Source organism: Ovis aries, chromosome 8, assembly GCF_016772045.2.
Source record: "Ovis aries strain OAR_USU_Benz2616 breed Rambouillet chromosome 8, ARS-UI_Ramb_v3.0, whole genome shotgun sequence".
Taxonomy (NCBI): Eukaryota; Metazoa; Chordata; class Mammalia; order Artiodactyla; family Bovidae; genus Ovis; species Ovis aries.
Window position 1 is genome coordinate 22,111,279 of NC_056061.1, and position 21,292 is coordinate 22,132,570.

Sequence of the window (21,292 nt, forward strand, 5' to 3'; positions counted from 1 at the left end):
GATCATTTCAAAGCACTCTGACTTCAGGGGCCTTAAAATCTGTTTAGTGAGGCAGAAGACATGAACTCATGAAAAGTTAAAATGGACAGAAGACATTACTAATGGCCAAAGGAATGAGTGGGAGTGAGCGAGCTTCATGGCCACAGGCAGAGCCTTGGGCTAGAGGAACCTGGGGACCTTCAACAACAGCTCTGAGCTTGGAGCTATGCTGAGGTATGTGGGTAAACATGGAAATCAGGCCTCAGGGAGCTCTCTCAGACAACCTCTTACCCAGCCAGAAAACTAAGGAGAACATTCATCCTACAGGCCAGCAGTGATCATGAAAATCTAGATACACTTAATGGAAATTAACTAAAAAGGTATCGGCCTTCTTTACAAAAAGAATGTGGATACATACATTTAAAAAGATTTTTTATGGCCTGGGGAAACAGTGGAAACAGTGTCAGACTTTACTTTTGGGGGCTCCAAAATCACTGCAGATGGTGACTGCAGCCATGAAATTAAAAGATGCTTACTCCTTGGAAGAAAAGTTATGAGCAACCTAGATAGCATATTCAAAAGCAGAGACATTACTTTGCCGGCTAAGGTCTGTCTAGTCAAGGCTATGGTTTTTCCAGTGGTCATGTATGGATGTGAGAGTTGGACTGTGAAGAAGGCTGAGCTCCAAAGAATTGATGCTTTTGAACTGTGGTGTTGGAGAAGACTCTTGAGAGTCCCTTGGACTGCAAGGAGATCCAACCAGTCCATTCTGAAGGAGATCAGCCCTGGGGTTTCTTTGGAAGGAATGGTGCTAAAGCTGAAACTCCAGTACTTTGGCCACCTCATGTGAAGAGTTAACTCACTGGAAAAGACTCTGATGCAGGGAGGGATTGGGGGCAGGGGAAGAAGGGGACGACAGAGGATGAGATGGCTGGATGGCATCACGGACTCGATGGACGTGAGTCTGGGTGAACTCTGGGAGTTGGTGACAGACAGGGAGGCCTGGGGTGCTGTGATTCACGGGGTCGCAAAGAGTCGGACACGACTGAGCGACTGAACTGAACTGAACATTTAAAAAGATTTTTTATGGCCTGTATTAGAAATGTGATACTGAAATAGAACAGTTTTTGGAAAGTATTCTGGCCGTTCCACTGCAGCTTGCAGTGCAGAGACAGTAGGAATCCCTGGGGAGGGCTGGTTGAGCCGTGATCACAGAGGGAGGCACCGGCAGTCTTGGAGAGCACTGTGGGTTTTGCTGTCTGTCACGTGTTACTGGGGGTTTCCCAGATGCTAGTGGTGCTAGTGGTAAAGAACCCGCCTGCCAATTCAGGAGACATAAGAGACATGGATTCAATCCCTGGGTTGGGAAGATTCCCCTGGAGAAGGAAATGGCAACCCACTCCAGTGTTCTTTCTTGAAGAATCCTATGGACAGAGGAGCTTCATGGACTACAGTCCATGGGGTTTCAAAAGAGTCAGATACGACTTAGCGACTAAACAATAATAATTTTGTTTAATCTTGAGAAACCTCTATGAGGTGGAAAGTTTTTCTGATCAAAATTAAATGATTAAGTAATTGAGTCCCAGAGCCTTTAATTAATCTTGCTGTAGAAATATAACTAGGACGTGCCAGAGGAATACGAGAACTAAGTCAGTCAACCAAAGAGCACTGGAGTTAACCAGGCAAACCCTGCCTCCCTGAACAGATAAAGGGATTTTATTAGTGAATCTACTGATGCAGAGGACAGTTTATTCCTATGACTGCAACTTCTCTGGAATGCTAGGTAAAAGTCCAAACATAAAAAGGGTAATTTTAAAAATTGCTACATATAAATGTATCTATGATACACATGTGTCTATAATGTATGTTTGTGTGCATATGAGTCAGTTCATGTATGTAAGTATATACATTACATACCTTCCCCCCAAAATTTTAGACCAAAGACTCCCCTCTCGGGAGCATTAAATTTAGAGAAACAATGAACTAGGGAAACAAGGTAGAAATATTTTTATATTATTTTGCCTCAGTTGCTAACATTTTAGTTGAATTTTTAGAGAAACAGTTACAGCATGTATGCTTGGAATTACTCTTTTCTCTCTGTTTTTCTGTGTAGTAGAGCAGAAACTGAGAATGTTTATTCTGAACCCCAGTTGAGGAACCAGTATGATTCATGTAGTCAACTATTTTCCTCTTCTTGGAACTTTTTTTTTTTTTAAGGTTCTGGAATGCTGTATTTTCTGGGTTCTCTGTTCTGCGCCATTTCTCTTCCTCTTTTGTCTGTCTGTGCTCTCTCTTTGGGTGGGCTTGTGAATCCTGCCGCTGTCAATGTCACCTTCAGAAACTCTATTTCCAGTCAATGCTTTTACCATGCCTCGAAAAAGTAAAAATATCTTACTATATATCTGACTTCTCTGTAACACAGACAGTGGGAACTTCTGTTTTTCTCCAGAGATCTGCTTCTCCATTGTCTTTTCCACCTCATTAAATGCCACCACAATGTACCCAGTTAGTTGCTCAAGGCATAAACCTAGGAATGATTCTCAATTCTCCTCTTTTCCTTCCAGCCCAACCTGAAATCCTCAGTAGGTTCTGTTGTCTTTCTCTCAAAGCATATCCCTTGCGTCCTTTAACTTCATTTTCAACAGTACTTCCTTGGTCTAGGCCACCATCATCTCTTGCTGAGAATAGCCTCTTAAATACTTTCTCTACCTCTATTTTTGTTCATTATCATTTACTAAAGTACCAAGAGTAACCTTTTAAAATGAGTAATAGACTCATGTCACTTCCCTGTTAAAACATCCCAAATGCTCTCATTAGTCTTATTTTTTTTTGTTTTTTATTTTTATTTATTTATTTATTTTTTTGTTTTTTTTTTTAATATGACATTTTTATTTTAGGATGCAAAAACAAAAATGAGCAAACAAACAAACAAAAAACTTGAAATGGGCTTGTCAAATGATGTAAATTCATCCTTTCCATGGGAGCAGAAGGCAGATCAGCGCAGGTTATCCTCAGGGCCTCAGAGATCCTGCTTCACTGCTGCTTGCACTCTGCTGGGTTTTGATCCTTCTTTGGGTCCTAGTCTGGATCATTTTCCTCATCTCCTTCTTCTTCCCCTTCCTCATCCGCTTCTTCACCTTCTTCATAAGCATCATCATCATCTTCAATAGCTTCTCCAGTAAAGTATAACACCGATCCTGGGATTATACGCTCACGTAAAAAGTGACCAATTTCAAAGTCTGCAGTGAGGATAGCTTCAGAATCATCATCCAGATCTACACTCTCAGGAACTTCAGGAGGGGCCAAAAAAAAATAAAGAAAGAGTCATTGGAAACTGTTTCGGTCACAGTACAAACTGTCCCACGTCCCTTGTGTTTCTGCTTCTTCTTAATTGTTTTCAAAGTGACATTCTTCCCTTTTTTCCAATCTATCTGGCACCCTGTACAACCCATAATTTCTGGTCCATCAAAAGAAAAGGGATCAGAATCATCTGGTTCTGACCTCATCCTTTATGTCTTTGTCAACACTTCATTTGTGAAATATTCATTGGGTTCAAAGTGAAATTCTAAGACAAAACTCATAGGTTGACCAGCATCTGAGAACTCCACTTTAATATCTTTCAAGTGCTTCAGAATAGGCTCATCGTGTTCCTGAACCATATCACTGAGCAAGTCAACATTCTTAAAAACGGTCAGCCAAAACTCAGGAATTCCCTTGGGATCTTCTTTTTCTTCATCCTTTCTCTCATCTTCAATCTTGGCCTTTTCTTTTAGCTCCTCCGACATTTCATCTTCCTCATCTGGTTTCCATTCACATTCTTCTTCTGTAGGTTCATAAATGGCATTAATGATCTCAAATCGCTTATCAAACAGAGGCTGATAAAGAACAGCATACTTTCTTTCAAGATCATGAACTTCCTCATAGAATTTGGCTTCTATCTGTGCACATGTAACTTGAAGGTTTTTGAGAGCATTCACTCGTCTTTTAACTACCCTAGGCAAGCTTTCAATGTATCCTGTCGGTGTTTCTACCAGACCATCAAGTCTTTCTTGAAGGGCTGCAAGAATCTGAGGATTTTGCATCATCTGAACAGTCAGCTGACGGGCTTTGATTTTTGTTTCTTCACCAGTTTCTACTTCTTCTACTTCTTCAACATCATTCAAATCTTGATCAAGTTCAGACTGTTCTTTGTTGTCGATGTCTGCCATGTTGTACAAATGCCAAGTATTGCGGTGAGCGCGGGGAGCCGAGCGCCCGAGCTGCGCAGGCAGTGACTCAGGGCGGCAGCGGGGGGAGCAGGAGGCGGTGCCGGGAGCAGATGGCGCTAAAAAAGCCCTTATTAGTCTTAGAATAAAGTCCAAATGCATTGCCTTGCTTGGCTCAGAACACTCTGTGTAAATCTGCTCCCTGCCTATTGTTTACCTCATTACATATTAATAACCTCCCTCTCCCCACCCCATGCCCCTCATCTTGGCCACTGTGGTTTTGCCACGCTGGTCTTCTTTCTGTTCCTTTCCATGTCTCTGCCTGACTTAGGGCCTTGATACTAGCTGTTCCTTATGCCTGAATGCCCTTTCAATGACCTTTGCTTGCCATTCAGATGTTATATTAAGTGTCTGGTTCTGAGAAGCCTTATCTGACCACCCAAACTTCACTGACCACCCAAACTAAAGCACACACCCAGTAACTAACTCCTTTTCACACCATCCTGCTTAAATTCTCTCCATAATACTTAGCATGTTCCGACGGTTTATTTACATTATTGTCTAATATTTATTTGCTCATTGTTTTCTCCATGAGAATATAAACTTCTTGAGATCACATCACTATCTATCTTGTTCACTGCAGTACCCAGAGGCCAAGTTAGTGCTTGTCAGAGTAGACCCTTGGTACATATATGTTAAATATTGATAGAATGAAGGCTTGTGTGTTGAATTCAAGATATTTTAAAATGGATTCTCTGTAGCTCTTAGCTGGCTCCTACCTTTTAAACCATGAGTCTTGGTTTACAAAGAAATAGATGGAGTTGGGTGTGTTTTGGCAGGTACTAAGCAACCCACTGAATGATGCCACAGCCTGGGAGCTAACAGGCAGTTTGCCTTATGCCAGCTTGAAAGGTTCCATAGAGTTCTTGACTGATCCACCCATAATTCTTGGCATCTGGAGTGCAGAATGAGAAAGTAATGATAAAAAATTGATATTCACCAACCATTATATACTAATATAATATCACAGGGAAATTATGGCTGATAAACACTCTGATTCAAAAAGCCTCATAATTTAGCCCTCTAGGAGTTCAAGCAGGCAAATGAACATAAACTTAGTTACCAATATACTAATAGTCTATAGTCCCAGCTTTCTAGTTGTAAGAGTTGCTTAATCAATAATGTGACCTAAAAGGCATCCTCAGTTGACTAGAATGAAGCTTTGTGGTTGGTAGAATTTGATGTGGCTTTGGCTACTTGCTAGTAGTCCTGGGATTATGTTATTTCAAAAAAAATTAACTTGCAGGTGTATAATTAGCGGATCTTAATCTTGAGGGATTATCTAGGAGGGACTTATCGAATCCCAAGAGCCCTTCAATAGCTGGGAGTGATTGCAGAAGGGAAGTCAGAGAGATTCAAAGGATGAATAGGGCTGACACCTCATTGCTGGGTTTGAAGAGGAAGTGAGGGGACATGTGAAGAGTGTGGGTGGCCTCTGTGAACAGAGAGTAGTCCAGTCCTCGACTTGTAGCCAGTGAGGTAATGTGGACCGAAGTCCTGTTAGCTGCAAGAAATTGATTGAATCACCTGTTCCCCCATCTGCGCTCTGGAGGGTGGGCTATTGCTTGCCAGCAGTTACAGGCCAACTCTGGCCTGGCCGAATCAGTGGACTGTTCTCTTATTTGGTATGTTGGATCACACCTAATCTACCCTTTCCAAGTTTTTTCTTCCCTGAGTATTCTCCCTTAGCCCTAGGCAACATATGAAGTGGCTTTATATCTTATAGTTACTCTTTTTTTTAGTCATAGTTAGTCATTCTTTATATTAAACTTCTACTGTTTAACCTACAATGTGATTTCTATTTCCTGATGGAATTTAGAATGATACTGCTGACTGTGATGAAATCGCTCTTCTTAGGGCATATAAGCCCTGTTTTTGAATACATGATTTAATCAAATCCATATTTAAAGTTCCTATGGGTCACTGTCCACTTTCCTATCTTGGAACAAGAGTTCAAATTGTACAGATTTTATTACAGGGAAGGAGATATTCTTGTATTTGGATTTTTTTCAGAAGATGGTTTATCTAATTTAATAGAAATAACATTAGCCTTGAATAGTTCAGTTCAGTTCAGTTGCTCAGTCGTGTCCGACTCTTTGCGACCCCATCAATCGCAGCACACCAGGGCTCCCTGTCCATCACCAACTCCTGGAGTTCACTGAGATTCACGTCCATTGAGTCAGTGATGCCATCCAACCATCTCATCCTCTGTCATCCCCTTTTCCTCCTGCCCTCAGTCCCTCCCAGCATCAGAGTCTTTTCCAATGAGTCAGTTCTTCGCATGAGGTGGCCAAAGTACTGGAGTTTCAGCTTTAGCCTTATTACCTATACAGAAAAAATTTCCATGACTATCTGTGTAGTGCAAGGCACATTTTCAGAACAAATACATAAATAATTGCTGATATTTAGAAAGAAGCTTAGATTACTTAGTGGGCATAATTTCCAGGTTCTATTTATCTTATAGCAAAGTAATTCCTCCTTTAGAGTACTAAGTAATGATTGTTTTAAGTAACATGACTTTTATTACATTTTACTTCTTCAAATTTGAAAACTTATTTACTATTTAAGTTGTTGATTGATGTCTTGCTTTAAATGTATAAAGTAAGAATGGTCAGGGCCAGCCCTTCTTATGCTCTTTTGTGGTCAATATTGAAAATGCTTTGTTCTACTTGCATATATCTATCTAGCACATGGAGCTGGTTGGCTGTGGTGGAAAAGGCAGATGCAGTGGATACAGTAGAAGAAGGTGGGCTGAAACCCATTCCAACTTCACTGACACATATATTGTTCCTAAGACATGATCCACAAGTGCATATGAAATGAATCATTCATCATAAGAACATATGCAAATAAGTGAAGTTTTAGAATAACTCAACGCTTCTATTTGCACTTAATTATTATGAAGAGAACCCAATGCCCTAAGATAACTCTTACAACTTTCTTTTCCTTCTTTCGCATCTATTGTCCATGTGTGCCACTTCTGCGTTCAGCCTTTCACTCCTGCTATCTCCCTCCAAATGCCCCAGCTTTTATCAGTGTTTGCTTCTTGTTCTCTCCTGTCTTCCTTCCTTATTCTTTATTCAAGCAAGGATCACTGTAATAGAAGACAGAGAAAGAGGTTTGAAGGAAAATTGAAGCTGGCCAAGTTGGAATCCTCCTTAGTGGTAGAAGCTTGATTTAAGGCTTAGGGATCTCATTTATTCATATTTTCAAATCCCATCAATACCAACAGTACCAACTCCAGTGATAGACAACCGAAAAGTAATTTCCAGGGTCTATATTTAGTCAGAGTTCTAGAGCAGGGAGGCATAGTGTCTCTGAACTAGTTAATCTGTGATCACAAATTGTGTTACCTGTGAAAGAGATTTTGAAATGGAGGTTAATGAGCAGGACATTTTTAGGAATTGCTATTGAGTTTGGGGAGAGAGTGAAAAAAAACAGGCTTGGTTAGGAAGGAGTTGAACTTCAATCAGTTGTGTTAGCTGACTCTTTGAGGAGCTCTAGGGCTGGGATGGCCCTTTAGAGCTGTCTTGGGTAGGGATGAGGGAACGTGGTCTTCGTGTTCCACACTGGTGTGTGGATGTGCACTGACCCCGGGAGGAACTATAACTTGAGCAAGGCAGTTTTCTTCAGCTAAGGCAGCCCTAAAAGAGGGCTAGTTTTTGGAGATGGTCTCCTTTCAACATTCTCAACAGCTGAGTGACTAGACCCTTTGTTCCTTACGAGAATTCCCAGGCAGTATATCCATGTATCCACCACACATGACCATATGATGCCATTTGTCAGTGAGACATGTGCTTGGTCAAACGTGTCATTAACTGCTACTTGTAGGAAATCTTAATAGAGATTTATCATGGAACTCTCTGGAAAAAGCAGATTTTATTTCTAGCGGTCAGGGAAATGTATAAAACAGCTTACCTTGGCTGACACAGTTGTAGAACAGGAGAGGCTACTTCAAGGTTGGAGTGGGGAAATTAACATGATAAAGATATAAATGAGCACATGTGGGGTCTGGGGTCCATGTACTCCTTGGCCATTAGGAACTACTGCTTGTGCAGCTGGCAGCATGACAGAAGGCAGAGGGCAGTGATCCTAAATTTGGGTAATTTTCTTTCTTTCATGGCTTCTCAGGTGACTACTATACCTGCACAGTGATTTCTTACCACAAAGAAGCAAGGATTGGTGGTTCAGATGGTGCTTGTGTCCCATCACCATTAGCTGCAGAAGTGAGCACTCTGGAAAGTTTGAATAATAAATATATCCCTCTTTGTTCCAATCTTACACCCTGAAAGTTTTCTTTGAAGTTTAGAGTGCCTTTCATGTTGTGGAAAATGTGCTGTAATATTCTGAAGGTCTAAATCTTTCTAGCAGAGTTATCAAAAGGCACATCATAGTCAGTGGTTCTGCTGACTGACTTCTGTGTTCAATTATGAGTTTCATGTGGGTGGAAACCATGTCTCTATTGTTCTCTATCACTCCTGACCAGCATCCCAAGAGGAAAGCAGATTCTCACCAATGTTTGTTGAATGATTAGATGACTAAATAAATTCTATACTGTTATTATGATCTGGCTACTCAGTGCTTTTTTCTCTGAGAATTTAAAATTATTTTGTTAACTGGTTGCTAGCTTCCTATACAAAGAACTCAGCTACGTTGGATCTTAGTATCAAAACATACGAGGAATGTCTACTGTGTATCTAATTAGCTGGGAACAGAGCATATTTCCTTAAAGACCATCTGCATTTTTTAAGAGCAGAGGGAGCTTGTGTGGCTGAAGGCTCCAGATTCTAATTCAATTACGTTGCAGACTAAAGGGAGCTGCAATTGGAATCTAATCAGGCCATCAATATTGGTATCAGTAGTAATCAGTCAGAGCAAAGACATCAGCCTAAAAACAGAGCAACTGCTGCTGCTGCTGCTGCTAAGTCGCTTCAGTGGTGTCCAACTCTGTGTGAACCCATAGACGGCAGCTCACCAGGCTCCCTTATCCCTGGGATTCTCCAGGCAAGAACACTGGAGTGGGTTGCCATTTCCTTCTCCAAGGCATGAAAGTGAAAAGTGAAAGTGAAGTCGCTCAGTCATGCCTGACTCTTAGCGACCCCATGGACTGCAGCCTACCAGGCTCCTCCATCCATGGGATTTTCCAGGCAAGAGTACTGGAGTAGGGTGCCATTGCCTTCTCCAAAAGCAGAGCACCTAGTTGACCTTTATTTATCCAGAAGGTGATGGTGTTGCAGTAGCATATATGTACAGAAGATCTGTGTGGTTGTGATCAAAAGTAGAGGATACAATAGAAATTGCAGATATGAATATGAAAATGGAAAGACCAAATTCTACTGGAAAAGACAACAGTGAATATAAAGTATAGTTAAAAGAGGGAATGGCATAATAACATGAGGATAGCATAATAACTCCTGAAGTAAGAGCGAGGATAATGGGTGACTGTAACTTCTCAAGGGAGGACTAATAGCTCTAGATGAGCCTATAGACACATAACTATAGCATATAGAGAAGTTCTATCTGCCAGGAAGATGGTCCTTTCTTATATTTCACAAAGAAAGTGAAATGTAAGGGACTTCTTATGGTTTGCCCTCCCACTTTACACTATAGTGATGCAAGCCTTTTGGTATTTACCTATATATATTTAACTGATGTGCCTATCTTTGCAAACCCCATGGATGGTGGCCCATTAGGCTCCTCTGTCCATGGAATTTTCTAGGCAAGAATACTGGAGTCCCTTCTCTAGGGGATCTTCCCGACCCAGGGATTCAGCCCAGGTCTCTTGTATTGCAGGCAGATTCTTTACCATCTGAGCCACCAGGGAGGCCATTTAAATGACGTGCTTGTGTTGCTGGCTCCCTGTGTGCTGTGCTTAGTTGCTCAGTCGTGTCCGACTCTTTGCGACCCCATGAACTGTAGCCCGCCAGGCTCCCCAGCTCATGGGGATTCTCCAGGCAAGAATACTGGAGTGGGTTGCCATGCCCTCTTCCAGGGGTTCATCCCAACTCAGGGACTGAACCAGTTCTCTTATATATCTCCTGCATCAGCAGGCGGGTTCTCTACCACTAGTGACACCTGGGAAGCGCCTCCTAAGACATAGGAGAAGTTATTTCCTCAGGGCAAGAATTCTTAAAGAGAATTTTCTTCAGGCTTTCTCTGGAGTCTAAAGAATATTGTGACCACACTGTCAAAAATTGTATTTTCCCATGGTCATAGTTTTATAGATAAAATTTAGCCCAAATAGTGCTCAAATTGGCTCTGATAACAAGGGTAGATTGGTCCCAGCAGGGATTGTCCCCCTGGAGAAGTGGGGGTCTTGGTTTGATCAGCCCCAGGCTATTAATTATAGGAGGAAAGTCCTGGACATAAGGGAACTTCAGTCCATTTTTCCAACCTATGTCAATAAAGATCTCGTATTTTTAGGCCATTTCGCTTATCCTTTAATCACAGCTGCAGGTTGACCAGTCATTAAAAAATTTTTCCAAGGAGATCCCAGGTGGGATGTGGAAACTTAGAAGAAGTGCTTCCCATATTAGCTTGAGCAGTTTGTACCCTCAGTTCAGTTCAGTCGCTGAGTCGTGTCCAACTCTTTGCGACCCCATGAATCACAGCATGCCAGGCCTCCCTGTCCATCACCGTCTCCCAGAGTTCACTCAGACTCACGTCCATCGAGTCGGTGATGCCATCCAGCCATCTCATCCTCTGTCGTCCCCTTCTCCTCCTGCCCCCAATCCCTCCCTGCATCAGAGTCTTTTCCAATGAGTCAACTCTTTGCATGAGGTGGCCAAAGTACTGGAGTTTCAGCTTTAGCATCATTCCTTCCAAAGAAATCCCAGGGCTGATCTCCTTCAGAATGGACTGGTTGGATCTCCTTGCAGTCCAAGGGACTCTCAAGAGTCTTCTCCAACACCACAGTTCAAAAGCATCAATTCTTCGGAGCTCAGCCTTCTTCACAGTCCAACTGTCACATCCATACATCCCATGTAAAAAAAAGTCTTGGTTTCTGTCTACCCACTTTCAGCTGCAGAAGATGAAAATTTACCCCTCTTCCTTTGCTCAGTTCCATCACACATGTGAATAGGTTGCATTACAAACATGGTGATTTTACTCAGATCAATACACAATCTAAATATTTTCACTCTGTAACAAGATTCACAATGAAGCCGTGCAGTACACTGTGATAAGTTTTCCTTTCCTGGCTGTATTCTGTCCCTTACTCCATGGCTTGGTTCTTATATTTGTCATGGTTTTCTTTTATCTGCCAATTTCTTTGCCTCAGTTGTTAAAATCTACTCTCAACGTGTTCAAAAACATTAGAATACCCTATCAATTTCATTTCCTTGAAGATATTTCACCTGAAACCTGTAGTCTTCTCTTGACTGACTGATGCTATCTCAGTCTGCTTCACAGAGTCATCTAATCTCGGTATTTTGCCTTTCTCTTTGTTTTAGTCCCCATATCCTAGATTCCATATCTTTCTCTTCCGTTTGGAAGTAAACTTCCAAAATGAGTTTACTCCCTCATTTTGGTAGATCACATTCTTCATAGCTTCCTGAGAATGGATACATGGCAGGTAGGTTTTTTTTTTTGGACTCAAGTGTTTGAAAATGTCTTTATTTCACTCTTGCTTTTAATTAAGATTTGGCTGGATCTTGTATATTAGAGACAATTTTTTTTTCAGATTGTTTTTGAAGAGTCTGATGATATTCCTATTCTATCTCCTGCCCCAGCTTTATTGAGATTGAATTGACATATAGCATTGTGTAAGTTCACGGTATGCACAGTGTTAATTTAATACATGAATATATTGCAAAATGATTACCGCCATATGGTTTGCTAACACCTGTATCATGTCACATAATCATTCCTCTTTTTTTTTTTTTTGGTGAGAATATGTAAGATCTACTCTCTCAGCAACTTTCAAGTATATAATACAGTGTTATTAATTACAACCACCATGCTGTGCATTAGGTCCTCCCTGATTCTGGATCCTTTATATAGAACCTATTTTGTTTTCTCTGGAAGACTATATTATCTTTTTCCTGAAGCTATGAAATGTGATGGTGTGCACCAGTGTGAGTCCATTTTAGTCAACGGTGCTGGATTCTTCTCAGCCCTTTTCCATAAGGCAACTCAGAGCCTCATTTCTGGGAAATTTCTTAAATAGTTATTTGAAATATTCATTCCTTTTAATTTTCTGTTTTTTTCCTTTCAGAACTCTTTTTATTATTTTTCTCTATTTCTGTCTTTCTTTTGAGTTTTTTTTTTCATTTTTGCTGTCACATATTGAATGCCAAGAGCTCTTTCGTTCTCTAAATACCCTCTCCCCTTTTAAAAAAATAGCATCCTCTTCCTTCTCCACAAAAATGCCTTTTCTTCTTTCTTTCTGGCTAATATTGATAGTACTTGTTTTCTCCTCTCCATAGTTTCTTTTCTCTCCATATCTCTTCTGTTCTTTTTTTCCCTCTCAGTTACCGCTTTTCACACTAGATTCTCAGGTATGCTGTGATACCTGCCTCATATTAAAAGACAATGTACCCCAATGTTCATTGCAGCACTGTTTGTAATAGCCAGGACATGGAAACAACCTAGATGTCCATCAGCAGATGAATGGATAAGAAAGCTGTGGTACATATACACAATGGAGTATTACTCAGCAGTTAAAAAGAATTCATTTGAATCAGTTCTGATGAGATGGATGAAACTGGAGCCAATTATACAGAGTGAAGTAAGCCAGAAAGAAAAACACCAATACAGTATACAAACACATATATATGGAATTTAGGAAGATGGCAATGACAACCCTGTATGCAAGACAGGAAAAAAGACACAGATGTGTATAACGGACTTTTGGACTCAGAGGGAGAGGGAGAGGGTGGGATGATTTGGGAGAATGGGAATTCTAACATGTATACTATCATGTAAGAATTGAATTGCCAGTCTATGTCTGACGCAGGATGCAGCATGCTTGGGGCTGGTGCATGGGGATGACCCAGAGGGATGTTGTGGGGAGGGAGGTGGGAGGGGGGTTCATGTTTGGGAACGCATGTAAGAATTAAAGATTTTAAAATTTAAAAAATAAAAAACTAAACCTGAAAAAAAAAATAAAAGACAGAACACTGACAAGCTGCTTGGAGCTCTGTGCTTTTGGATGGGCTTCCTGAAACGTGATATAAGCACTTATTGTTATCAGGCTGGCCTTGCCTTGGGTAACTTGGTAACTCTGAATGTCTGTTTCTTTAGGTGTTTTCTCTTGGGCTGGTGAGATTTCCAAGAGAAATTTCCTCCAGTTTCTTGGGAGGGTTTGTGTCTGATTGCTGGCATTCTGGGAGGTTAAAGGTGGAAGAAGGCTGAAGATCTGAACATCAGTGTGTTTACACAGTGTGTGGGTTTCTGTATGCTCAGTCGTGTCTGACTCTTTATAACCCCCTGGACTGGAGCCCACCAGGCTTATCTGTCCATGAAATTTTCCAGGCAAGAATACTGGAGTCGGTTGTCATTTCCTTCTGCAGGAGATTTTCCAGACCCAGGGACTGAACTTGCCTCTGTTGTGTGTCCTGCACGGCAGGGGGATTCTTTACCAATGTGCCACGATTGAGCTCCCCTCCCCCACACCCCAGTTGCTGTTCTACAACCCTAAGAGCTCCGTCACCTTTCAAGAAAACAAAACTCTTGTCTTCTGTCAGGGTGAGAGAGGGGTACTGGTTTGTGTGTAAGCCTTGTTTCTTACACTTTTGACAAGACTTTGCTTTTATCTCCATCTTCACCTCAACTTTCCGATATACTCAAAGCAACCAATTCCTGAGACTTTGTGGGTTCTCCAAAGTTAATTTTTATCCTCAGCATTCCCAATGTGGAATTAAGAAAAAAAAGATCTCAGGGTTATAATGTCAGTTTCCACTCATCCATCTTCTTTTCAGTTTCTGGACCTCTCCCTTTCTCTTTATCCTTTTATGGGTTTATGCCTTTGAAAAAAATTCACTTACAGTCATTTTAGAGCTAAATCTCTGTGCTCAACACTCAGTACACATTTACCCCAAATTTTTCAACTGTGTTACTACATACTGTTACAAGCTATTTCTATACAATTAAGCCAGTTTTGCTCAAAATTTATAATCCAAGATAACTCTGATAATAGACATCACTGAATAAAATAAATAGAATTTTCTTTCATTGGTTTCTGTTATTCTACAAACAAGGAAAATTGAACACAAATGACTTAGTGCTTCTATAACATACTATGCTTGTATTTCTGCTGCTAATATATTAACTCTTTCGAAGTAGAACAGAGTACCTGAGTCTCAGTTTCCATCCACATAAAGACCAAGGTCATCTTGGTTGGGATTTGTGTCTGAGGAGTATACACCTGACACTAAGTCTTAATGGCTGAAAATTAAGGCAAAGCATTTGACTTTAGGCGGCTGAAGTCAAAAGAAAAAGAGTGTGAGCTAAAGTTCTTGTTACATGTTGAGGGTCAAATTCAAGGAAACCAAAAGCAAATTTTAAATCCACAGGTAGAAAATTAGTCTGGGATTATATCTGGAAAGCTTTAAGTCATACAAGAAATTTAAACTTTAAATAGAGATGACAGGACTTTCTTTTAATAGAGTCAAACTCAATGAAATTTAAATTATGAAATTAAATGTTTATGGTTTATTCAGAAACCCTGGATTGAAAATGAGGGACAGCTGAATGTCAGGAGTCAGATATATCTAAAGCCTTATGGAGCAAGGAGATTGCTATACGAATTTGTAGGATCTGAGACTTGCTTGGTCTTTGTTATTGGCAAGTTGTGTAAGGAGGGTATGTCTGCTTTAAAGGCACAGATGAAAGGTTATCACATTTGAAAAGCTCTCAATACTAATATGAATGAGAACAAATTAATGGTATTTTTTAGGGCAATTGAGCTTAAGATGTGTTCAGCCCTTTGCATCACAGCCAGTGAAGATAGAAAAACCTAAGGCTGATAGAGGAGTGGGAGTAAGCTATCATAGTTCTGAAGTCTGGCCTCTGAGAGACTAATGAGCTGTATCATTCATTGATTCATTTACTCATTTTTTTTTTTCTTTTGAAAAGTACTTCCTTAATAGTTTGCATTTGCCAGGCACTGTCCTTGGTACTGAAGAGAAGTGTTTATCATCCCTTCATTCTTTCACAGCATTACTTACTGAACATCTCACTGTGTACCAGGCACTGTTCTAGGGGTTAGTGTGTGTGTATACATTATATATATATATATATATACAACTTTGGTTACTGCCCCCAAAGACCTTGTATCTAGGAACAGAAGCAGGCACATAAATAAGCAATTATAACATAGGGTAAGAAGTGCTACAATGGAGGGTAGTACAGGCTGCATATGAACACTCAGAAAGGATACTTAAACTAAACCTGGGCAATGAGGGGAGACCTCCTGGAGGAAATGAAATTTAAGCTGTGACCTGAAGGGTGAAGAGCTCCTCAGGCAAGGGTACAATGTTCAATGCATTCCTGCTTTTTCCTGGCTGGAAGTTATATGCCCTTCTGACTGGTAGCTTTTCTAACTTGGATGGATAGAAACTCAAAAAAAGGAAACTGATATTATCTAAGATATATTTAAGTTTGTACCTTTCAGAGTTTAAACAGACTATAAGACTTCTAGGTTTCTTGGATAGTGCAGTACAAATAAATCTATCTGTTTTATGTATGTCTTGAGAAAACAGTACTAGTTATTATAATTAATGAAAACTCTAAATGTTTAAGTAGACATTTGATGGGATTTTTTTTGAAAACAACTACAACAGAGGCAAATGGCATCTCTGTGTGTGTGTGTGTGTGTGTGTGTGTGTGTTAGTCGCTCAGTCATATCCAACTCTTTGTGACTCCGTAGACTATTAGGCTGCCAGGCTCCTCTGTCCATAGAACCCAGGCAAGAATACTGGAGTGGGTTGCCATTTCCTTCTCCAGAGGATCTTCACAACCCAGGGATTGAACCCAGGTCTCCTGCATTGCAGCAGATTCTTTACCATCTGAGCAATCAGTTCAGTTCAGCTCAGTCACTCAGCTGTGTCCGACTCTTTGCGACCCCATGAACTGCAGCACCCCAGGCCTCCCTGTCCATCACCACTCCCGGAGTCCACCCAAACTCATGTCCATTGAGTTGGTGATGCCATCTAACCATCTCATCCTCTGTTGTCCCCTTCTCCTCCTGCCCTCAATGTTTCCCAGCATCAGGGTCTTTTCAAGTGAGTCAGCTCTTCACATCAGGTGGCCAAAGTATTGTAGTTTCAGCTTTAACATCAGTCCTTCCAATGAACACCCAGGACTGATCTCCTTTAGGATGGACTGGTTGGATCTCCTTGCAGTCCAAGGGACTCTCAAGAGTCTTCTCCAACACCACAGTTCAAAAGCATCAATTCTTTGGCACTCAGCTTTCTTTACAGTCCAACTCTCACATCCATACATGACTACTGGAAAAACCATAGCCTGTCTGAGCCATCAAGAAAGCCCTAAATGGCATGTAACTAACATTAAATTGCAAGATCTGTTGGGAAACTATAAAATCAATCTGGTCTATATCATAGTGATGTCAAGGAAGTTGTTTTGGGGGGAGTTTGACAACACTTTCTCTCCTCATATCCAGGAATTCTCAAATGAACATTAGTAGCAATGTGCTTACTCTGATAAGTCCTGCTTTGAGTCAGGTTTCCATTTTGGATAGCTGCATAGAAGCTCTTTTTATATAGAAATCTAAAGCCACTACCTTGTCCCCATGACATAAAACTTATTAAAAAAAAAATTGTCTCAGCAGGAGCTGCAGCATTTTCTGATGGAAAGGATTCAAAAAATACCTACCTTCCAAAGCAAGTTTTAATGGATAAATCTAGTTTGGGTTTGAAGACAGGTGTTTCTAGAGAGCTTGCTTACTGCTTTGAAGTTGTATTTATTGCCATTTTATTGTTTTTGTCTTAACCCCATATTTTGTGTTAAATCCTTATCTTGCCAAACAAGTTTTGCTGACCGTGGTACTTTTTAGCAATACAACTTTCAAAACAGCGGCAATTACTAAATTCCTGACCTGGTCCAGATGAGCTTGGGAAATATGTAGGGTCAGAACTGCAAGTTTTGAGGAGGGGTTTAGAATAATGGAATGTTTTGCAGTTTATTGATACAATAGACTCCCAGCCCTCCTCTTTAGAGTTTCCCTAGAGAGTTGGACCATAAAGAAGACTGAGCACTAAAGAATTGATGCTTTCAAATTGTGGAGCTGGAGAAGACTCTTGAGAGTCCTTCGGTCTGTAAGGAGATCAAGCCAGTCAACCCTAAAGGAAATCAACCCTGAATACTCACTGGAAGGACTGGATGCTGAAACTGACGTTCTAATACTTGACCACCCGATGTGAAGAACCAATTCACTGGAAAAAACTGATGCTGAGAAAGGTTGAATGCAAAAGGAGAAGGGGGAGGCATTGGATTAGATAATTGGATGGCGAAATTGATTCAGTGGATGTGAGTTTGAGCAAACTCTGGGAGATAGTGGAGGACAGAGGTGCCTGGTGTGCTGTAGTCCATGGGGTCACAAAGAGTCAGAAACGACTTAGTGAATGAACAACGATGATAAAACAATTCTATCTTTTGTCAAAGATTTAGTAAACAGTGTTGAGTAATATAAAAAAGAAGGGAAGTTGCTCACTCATGTCCGACTCTTTGTGACGCCATGGACTGTAGCCTACCATGCTCCTCTGTCCATGGGATTTTCCAGGCAAGAGTACTGGAGTGGGTTGAGTAATATAAGTGAAGGTCAAATGAAAGATGGAGTTTACCTAGCACCCAATACAGGAATAACTTGAGAAACTTTCTTAAATATTGTAGTTCTCCTGTAGGATCTCTGAGGTTTCATCATTTACTAGGCATCCTCTTTTCTCGCAGTCACTGGCCACACCCTGACTTCTCCCTGCACCCCAAAGAGTTCTGAATGTACAGTTATTCCTCTGTCTGTTTTCTTAATTAAGAATAACCTCTTTCTTCTTTGCTATGAACACCAGACACAGCCAGGAGAGGTATGCTTTTATCCTGCCTGGAGGGCAGAAAAGCCTCTTTTTCATAAAACTCTTTCCCTGCAGACACTAAGAATGGCTCTTGAGGAGTGGTCTGTAGGTAGAAGCTGACTAGGAAGAAATCTGGAGAGAGATTGACAGACAAGCAGTGTGATTGCATTGCTTACCTGAGTAGAAGTTGCTGCTTTTGTGGAACATTCAGAGCAGTAGAGCATCTGCTCTTACCAAAAGTCTCTGTCTGTTACTCCAGTCAAACTTCATGCAATCTTTTTTGCATATTTTACATTTAAACAAAATTTTCATGACGCTTTGAGCTGCATAATTCCTAAGGAACGGATTCAGAATTTCTGCACCTCATTCCAAGTGATCAGGTTTGAATTCACTCTGGAACATCAGGAAATTAGAGAAGCTGGAGCAGAGAGCAGAGGGGTGCCCATTTAGGACGGTGGGCTTTATTTCCACCTGTGACCTTACCTTCAGGAACCAAGAAAGAGAGTGGGCATGTTAACATTTCAAGAGAAAATTAGTTCATTTGCCTTAAAATAGTCTAAATTTGGCCTTTTCACATGACTTTCCTTTTTGATTGTTCTGCTTTGATTATTATTTATTGAATTACTTCAAGCAATTTCCATTTATCTACTCACTATGCTTTTTTGGTGCATTACTTAAATAGCTCTGAAATTACAACATCATCCTAAAAGAAAATGGCAATTTCAATCTGCCCATATAATGAACATAAATTCCAAGGACAATAAATTGTTATAATCATTTTAAAATTCAGGAATATGGAAATTCAACAACAGGGACTTTTCTGTGACATAGACTGCTCTGCATTATACATTTTAGTGCTAACATCAATTTGGAGATGAATCTATCTATAAGAATATATAGCATTTGCATTTAAGCTTGTGACATTAATTTATAGGAAAAAGGAATAGTTTTATATTCATAAGGAATGAGCAAAGAAGGAAATACCAATAAGCAATGTGAGTCAGGTTATTAACTCTTTATTTATTAGATTTTGTATTCAGTAAGGTTCACCTAATGACCTGTTAGATTTCAAAATTATTAAAGAAATTGTACCTGACCTTTCCTTTTTTCTTGTTAGCTTTAAACAGTCCAGGAAATCTACAAATGTTGAGATTCTGGAAATATTACCATTTTCTTATTTTGTTATTTGTGTTCTCTGAAAATCTTGATTATTATAAATGCCTAACTATCTCATATTACTTGTGACCTGGAAATCATTTCTAAGTTTCAGAGCCCAGAATACACAGGCTATCAGCTAGTATCTGTGGAAATATATTTCTTCACTGCTTCTTCAGTTTCCACATTTTCTGTTAGAGGAGATATGCTTACTTAAATATCTGCTTTGCTAAAGGACAAGCAGCCATTCTGATTTCTGAAACTTTGCGTCTTCTTCACATGTTCACTGAGGGTGTGAACTGGGGGTGAGTGAAGTGGTGTCCAAATGATGGTAGCTCAAAGTGATACATTAAATAAATCCTCATTACTTTTCATATTTAATCTTGACAGAATTTTTTTTTTTTTACTCCATGATCCATAACAAGAAAAAAACCAAGTATTTCATTCATGTGTTTCAGTAGACTTTTACTGCATGGTTATTGGAAATTTTAATTGACTTGAAATCTGCAGATTTGGGTCACAGTCCTGACAGCATCATTTTAGAGCAGATCACCGACTCTATGAAGTCCAGTTATCTCATTTTCAGATCAGAAGTAAAACATGCAAAGCTTGCAGAGTTTTAGTGAAATGCTGAAAAAATAATGGCCATAAGCTAATTTTGAGTCTATTTTAAAATCTACTATGAGCCATAAAAAGTGCTGTGTATTTATTTACTGTGTAAATATTTCCATTAATAAATCTACTTGCCTAGAGCTAGTCATTAAGAAGACACTATATTAGGCACATGATTTGCATTATTTGTCTTGAAAGTTTTTGACTGTACATGTTACTCTTGTAAATCAAACAGAAATATGGAGAGTGATTAGTGAAGGTACTTTTCAGGTTTATGACTATTCTATTTTCTTTATGACTTGAACTCTATAATGGTTTTTTATTGAGGTTAACATAAATATTGTAAGGTTCACAGATCTTCACTGTATAACATAGTTTTATAGATATTCACATACCTCTCCAGGTGGCACAGTGGTAAAGAATCCACCTGCCAATGCAGGAGACACAAGAGGTGTGGGTTCAATTCCTAGGTCTGGAAGATCCCTGGAGAAGGAAATGGCAATTCATTCTTGCCTGGAAAATCCTATGGACAGAGGAGTCTTGCGGGTTACAGTCCATGAGGTCGCAAAGAGTCGGACACGACTGACTGAGCACACACACGGGCACACGTGAACACCGAAGGATCCCTTTTACAGAGGTCTCCCTCATGTTATTTCTTAGTTGATGTTCTCACCTTTCAACAGTATACCATATGCTGACTCCTTTTCATCGCTGATCAGTTTTGTCTGTTCTTGATTCACAAATAAATGGATTGTATATACTTCTTATCTGGCTTTTTATGACTCATCACTAAGTCAGAGAGATTTATCCACAATGTTGCATTTAGCATTAATTGATTTTAAAAACACTACTGAGTATTCCATTGTGTAAATATATCAGGATTTATTTATCTCTTCTCCTGGTGATAGCTGTCTAGGTTTCTTCCAGGTTTTGGCTATTAGGAATACAGCTACTATAGAGATCTTGGTACTTGCCCTATGGTGGACATATGAACTCACATGTCTAGAGAGAATTACATCTTTTATTCTAAATAAATATTTGTCAAGTTCATCTTAAATTCTATTTAATACTGTTACCCTAGCCTGCTTGTAATTGTATTGGTTTTCTTCTGAAACTTCTATTACAATGAGATTGCAATTTTGCCTTTATTCCCATATCATTTTTTAAAAACTTTTTAACATGGGACCATTTATTTCAAACTTTAGTGGCTGTGACCCAAAATAAGAAATATAATGTACATTACAGCTTACTTAT

General features: G+C 39.9%; 1 pseudogene; it reads right to left on the reverse strand.

The window, feature by feature from the left end:
• Window positions 1-2,984: 2,984 nt before the first annotated feature.
• Window positions 2,985-4,264, reverse strand: LOC114116188 (nucleosome assembly protein 1-like 1; annotated as a pseudogene).
• Between the last annotated feature and the right edge of the window lie 17,028 nt (window positions 4,265-21,292).